General features: G+C 34.9%; 1 protein-coding gene across 1 annotated transcript in view; it reads right to left on the bottom strand.

Annotated features, from left to right (window-relative positions):
- Positions 1 to 6,926, bottom strand: part of ZFHX4 (zinc finger homeobox 4) — a 201,424-nt gene that overhangs the window by 163,438 nt on the left and 31,060 nt on the right.

Raw genomic sequence — 6,926 nt, forward strand, 5'->3', positions numbered from 1 at the left:
GAAATAAAATGCGGTCACAACAACAACTGTTATTATCTGTAATAATAACACTGTAACTGATCATTACAATAATGTATCTTTAAGCAGCACTCTCATTGACCTTATTGTAGGTTGAATTTACAGAGGTTTCCCAAGAGTTATACTACATTTTTATCCTGGTTATTTAAAGGGGTGGATGGTAGTTGTAATTAGATACATTTTGCATTCTTTTTTTTTTTTAGAGACAAAGTCTTGTTCTGTTGCAGAGGCTGGAGTGCAGTGGTGCAATCTCGGCTCACTGCAACCTCTGCCTCCCAGGTTCAAGCAATTCTCCTGCCTCAGCCTCCCGAGTAGCTGGGACTAAAAGCATGCACCACCATGCCTGGTTAATTTTTGTATTTTTAGTAGAGTCAGGGTTTCATCATGCTGGACAAGCTGGTCTCAAACTTCTGACCTCATGATCCAACTGTCTCAGCCTCTCAAAGTGCTGGTATTACAGTCGTGAGCCACCGCGCCTGGCCTGCATTCTTTATTATTTAGTTTTCTTCTTCATATTCTAGGAGATGCACTAGTAGCATCATCCTCATGTTTGAAAACTACATATATGTCCCAACTAGTAGAAAAGCTCTATCCTGCCCTCAAGTTCCCACTATAATCCTTATCTAATCAACTGATCAATGAAGTCTTGCTATGCAATAGGGCAATAAGAATAAGCGAAGATACAGAAGTGACATTATACTACATCTACTGGTGACTCAAAAGACCACTCACAGGCAGCCCTTTGACTAAACATTGCTGGAAAAAAATGCATGGAAACTTTTTGAAACTAGGTCCATAGATTTAACTCTGAACAACTTTAATGTCCCCGACATCTAATCACCAAATCTAACCCATTATATTGGTGAGCAGAATGAGTTAGGAAGTATCACCTTAGAAAATCTTTGTCTCTGAGCAGCACTTAGAAAGGTGGCTTGTATTCCATCACGTCAATGGGACACAGACACCGTATCAGACACTTCAAAACCTTTCACATAGTAAGTGTTCAATAAGTGCTTCTATATTTACGAGAAGTAAAAATTGAGGTATTGTTTTTGTATTCTGCAAACAGAATGGGGCCTTTGTGCCTGTTATACTAATTGCCATCCTCTTGGGTTATAGAATCTGTGAAGGTGTTTCCTCATGGTTATTGGTGGCTGTGCCTTCATGCCTGTCCTTCACTTTTCGAACAAATCAAATCCTCCTATACACTCTCCCGGAATAGGCTGATAATTTGGGGGGCAGGAAGAAAGCACCTTTTAAGGCTTGAATTATCTGAATAATGAACAAATCTCCACATCTAATTGAACTCAACCTGAGCAGAGATTCAGACTCAAGGCAAACTTCGTAAAAACATTTCCAGCAAAGCTCAGGAAGGCCAGATGTTCTGGAAGTAGAACCATGGTTATTATACACATGCCAGCTCCTCCTCACTCCACCCAGGGCCAAGACCCTTTCAGCAGTGTGAGGACTGCTTAACGTATGACTTTGAATGCATTATGTCATGGCATCCCAGCACCCACTTGAACATTTCAGCAATTTTAAACAAGCTCCAATGATGGGGACTATTACATTTAAGCCACAGAAACACACAGGGAGAGCACATTAATTATGAGAGAACACCTTTGTCTGCATTACCTAAATGACCTCAGGGTGGGTGACAAATGAGCAACTTAGCACTTTTGATTAAATCATACCTGCACTTCACATGAAATAGAATGAACACAAGTTACAAAAAAAATGCAATGTGAATCATAAAGTATGAGTTGACATGAATGGGGGTGCCAAATTGTTGACTCTGTTTCTGAGGTGTGGTGTGTTGGTGGTGGTGGTTGTGGTGGTGTGTGTGTGTGTGTTCAGGAGTAAATGAAGAAAGCTCTTAAGGAGGGCCACTGCCCTACCTAACCCCAGTCGCTGACATAATCACTCCATTCCACACAAACATTAGAAATTCCTCCAGTTCAGGCAATTCCTTTTAAAAAATGCATGCTGAAAAGACTTCTAAGTCAATTACACCTTTGGATGCACGACTCTGCTTTTATAAAAAGGCTTCATTCCCCTTAATTAAAGGAACGCTAGTTTTCTGTGGGGAATTAGGTGATCTTGCAGCATGGAATATTTCCATGAAGAGAAGACCTAGGTGGGGTAAAGTAGTAAGAATTTCAGGAAAACAGAAAAGAGCATAACAGTATATTCCTGATGTGTAGGCAGACGGTGGTATTGGTTAAGAAAAGACACACAGAAAATAGAGTAGGAGGGTTCTGACACACTTCGCTTTGTTTAAATTTTGTCTGGGCTTGATAACAATCTCACACAATAAAAATCATTTTATCTATTCTGACATGGATGTAGTAAGTTGCTAATGCCTGGTCTAAGTCAATCTTCCTAGGGATTGATATCTATCTATCTGTCTATCTATCTATCTATCTATCTATCTATCTATCTATCTATCTATCTATCTATCTTTCTATCTATCTCTCTGTCCTTCGATTGACAGATTTTTGGTCATTTTTCTTTTCTGGTATGGTACAAAGAACGTTCTCAGCTCACAATGTAATATATTACTAGACATGTGAATGCAGTGAGAAAGTCCATATTTGTGCTGAAGTAGCCATGTTATAACATATAGCTGTGCTTCAGCAAAAGTCAAGCTTAAAAACAGAAGTAGATGTAGTTGATACTGCTGGCCAATTGCGTTTGTTCTGAAAACACCAGTGATTTATTAGTTGCTATTAGCAAACCAACTCCTCTTTATTTAATACATGTATTTAATAGTTATAAGCATTATGCAAGTATGTACTATTCTACTACAGAAACTGTTTTTTTCAATCTCTGCCCCTGTCTATTTATATGAGAATACAATAGAATAATTTGAATTGTGATTAGTTTTTTTCAAAACAAATCCTGCAACTGGAATTAAATTTCACACTGCATTTCAACCTTGAAATGAACATAAATCCGAAACTAATACAAAAGTGCAAAAATTTCCATATTCAGGTTAATGTTTAGTAACAGAAAAGAATAACTTTTTGTTTATCTCTGAAAACAGCTTTCTTCATCTAAACAAATGACTAGAATAAGATTAAGAAAAACTTGTTTTGGTTTCTTAGATACACACACATATTCCAATTTCTTTTCACACAATGACTTTTATGTAAATGTGTTCCACACAATCTCCTGACCTCCTTTACCATCACACCGGGACAATGACAGTTCAATAATTGAAATGGTACATATCTGGTATATTTGATTTTAAATTGCAAAGTTGGACTCAGGCCTATTGAAATGAAAATACCTGTGACTCTTCGTTAATTCCAAACTGATTGGGCTATTATTTCCTACTAAGAAAAAAAAAAAAAGCACAAAAAGGTAGGTGAACCTAATTATTCAATTTTTTTAATTTTCTTTACACATACTGTTCCCAATATGTCTCCTTGCATTCTCCTCTGTGGGCATCCCCAACACCTTGATTTTAGTTTTTAACCAGGATTCCTTAATCCATAACATGGATAATGAGAAAACCCAAAAAATGTTCCATGGGGAATGTTACACTAAAAGTTACCTAGGACTAAATCCCAAGTGTATTCCTTTGCTCACCATGGAGACAGGCAATTTGTTCACTGCTTTCAGTCAATTTGAAATCCAAATATGAAAAAGGCATTATGGAATTCAGACAGACTACTCTGCTTCACTACTAGCAGATGCAGGAAGGAAAAAAAAGGTAGTATAATTAAGGCTTTGACTTTGAACAAGCAAAGCTGTGAACACCTCACTTATAAATACATATAATATTAAAAGAGCAGCCGAAGTACAGATGCAGCAAGAGTATTTCTATGTCCTGTACCGAATGGTGGTTAGACCAATCAGCTGGCCAGAAAAGTCTTGGCCATACTGAGCCAAGAACAAACTAAACTGTAAATCCGGAATATTGCCGGTTTCATTTGTTCTTCCTCAGTTTGAACGTGTAGTGCTCTGTGGTTTTCATTATATCTTTTACTAGACTCTTTAGAAAAGTTGGAGATAATTTAAGGGGTAGACAAAATTACATTGCATTTTTTAAAATCAAGGCTGGAAGTAAAGGAGTTTCTTTAATTTGTTCCTTAGTTTATTTGTTAATCCATCACTCATTCTACAAATATTTATTGAGAACCAATTATTTTATCAATTGACTAAAATTTGTAAAGAATAGAAACATATGAAATTAGAAGAATATAATTAAATCAAATAAATGGGCTAGCTGAAAAACCACTGTTTTATACACACACACATATATTCACCTTGCAAGATTGACTGTAGCTAGCTACATATTTTGTATTTATTAATCTCACTTTGAATACATATTCAAACATTAAAAGTAAAGATTATGAGCAATCTTCAGTTTCATTTTATTGTTTTATTTTCCTGGAGCAATTTTGTTTCATCAATCAAATTTCTGGAGGAAAAGTCCAAATTTAATAGTGCTTAACACTTCAGAGAATCTCACTTGAAGACATGAGTAAGATTTTCTTAACAGTAACAAAATTGCTTTTAAAAAATTTCTAAGGAAAATAATGCTGCCAAAATGAATATAGCTTTGTTTGTTTTGCAGTCATCATTAGCAATAGGCATAAAGGTATTCTTTTTTTGAGTCCATATGGAAAGATCATCAACACATTCTGCCTCTGGGTTCTTTGCCAAAATACCATAACCCACAAGCCTTCTACCTTAAACATAAAAGGAAAGGTGTTGTTCTGGTCAAATAAAGATATAATTTTTACTAGCACACATCTAATGTTAAAGCTGCCTAAATCCTGCCAAATACATTAAAACGACATCTGTAAAACAGATTTTCATTAAATTGATCAGTTTCAAGTCAAGCAGCTAGGCAGATGATGCTTTTAAGCTAACCTTAACCTTTAACTTTTAACCTCCTTAACCTAGAAGAAGGACACACTTTTAGGTAATGCTGCTTCAGTTTGACAATGCAGGAGGTAAAGTGGCCTATTCAAATTGAAATGACACATCACCACATTTAGTGTTATGAATCAATATGTTGTCAATAACAAGACAAGCTGTTTTCTTGCAGCTCTGTATTTGTCTTATAACTGCTACTTGTCACTTCCCCTTAATGTTTAAATAATTCATGATGCAAAATGATGTAAATTAAACTCCTAATGAAAATGAATTTTATAGAGGAGATTACTGTCTAGTCATTAACTCTGAAACTATTTTAAGTCGAATTTTAATATTTTAGCCATCATTTCTTTTTCCGGGCTCAGGCCAATTTGTTAGTTTCTCATTTAAAAGCAATTAATGTTACTTATGAACCACTTTTATTTTGCCAACACAAGCCAACCAAGCTTGCTAATATCCTCATTACTGCACTTGAAAATCCTCTATGATTCACACCGTTTCTGAAATCACTTTAGAAGTGGAATCCTCAACACAATGCTACTTGGAGTATTTTTCCAGTTACTACTAGAAATAATGAATGCTTCTTGAAAGAAAATGCAAAAGAATTGTCTAATTGTTCAATTGTCTAATACCAAGTCTCAATATCTCAAATATTTATCTCTTCAATCTTCCATTAATTCAAGATACGTTTGTTCAAAGTTTGTTTGCTGACCATATTTAAGCATTACACTGAATAAGAATATTTAGGTATTTAAGAGATAAGCAACTAAAGAAGAGTAAACTTTTATATGATTTATAAGATTTTTAAGGAAAGAGTACACCTTTTGGTTGTGAGATCTGAAGCTCTCTCTGCTTTAAGGCCCTCTTTATACTTATGCTTTTATCTTAATTGGTTGCTACAAATTCAAAGACAACATCCAACTCTCCATGAAAAGGAACTTCAAGAGTAACTGCAGCACCAAGCAAATTGCCCTGAAGAGAATGAGGTGGTCAATCCCTGCTTATGGAATGAATGGATAAACTTCACACACACACACACACACACACACATACACACACGCATACATACATTTAAATTATCATCAAGCAGTTAGATTAAATGTTTTCTGAAAAAGTAAACAATAACACCCTACCTTCCTTTAGGTTCCCACAAAAGATTAAAAAATAGAAAATCTATACATCTATATCTTCTATTCACAACATGTTAATTTAAAGTGTTAGAGGAGCTGCATGAATATAAACACAGTTCATGAATATTCTATATAGCTCCCAGGGTCTAAATCTATTATTTATACAAACTTAATGTTTGTTTTTCTTTCCTAGGTATTCTAAAAGTTTTAATAGGTCAGGTATCAACAGAAAAAAAGTAGACAATTGAACAGTTGTCAACTGTTGCTGCAAAACCTATGAATTATAATACAATTAATTCTTTATATTATATTTTCAATACTGTCAACTTAGAAGCTTTCCATCTCACACTAGGGCCTGCACTCCCTTCAAACTCTGAACGTAACCCAAATCTAATGCTTTCATTATTGATCCACAGAGTGCCAATATCACATGAACAGTGTTACAAATTCTCATACTGAGTCATTAGGATTTTATGCACAGTACATTTATCTAGAATTTGAACTCCAAGAAACAACCCAAACACATAGTACTAGACCAATCCAAATAAATAATTCCTTCACCTAATCGAAATAGCCACAATCTGCTCTTTTCGTGTGTGGTTATAATTTTAAATAGTGTTAGAACAGTCATAGGTTTGATAATCACTGGTTGACTCCTGATAGTATAGTTATCACTGATTTGTAGTATAAATCAATAGATAACACTTGCAAAATGGATTTTGTAATCATATTTAGAGCTTGTTACAATGACTAATGGTTTGCAGTATTTTCTGAATTTTAATATCCTCTAGACAAAAAGAAGTTTTTAATAAGTTACCAAGTTATTCATCATAGTAATGAATGTGTTATATTTGTACATGAACCAAGACAATCAAGACAATCCAGTGA

Source organism: Rhinopithecus bieti, unplaced genomic scaffold (genome assembly GCF_001698545.2).
Source record: "Rhinopithecus bieti isolate Rb0 unplaced genomic scaffold, ASM169854v2 scaffold_2735, whole genome shotgun sequence".
Lineage (NCBI taxonomy): Eukaryota > Metazoa > Chordata > Mammalia > Primates > Cercopithecidae > Rhinopithecus > Rhinopithecus bieti.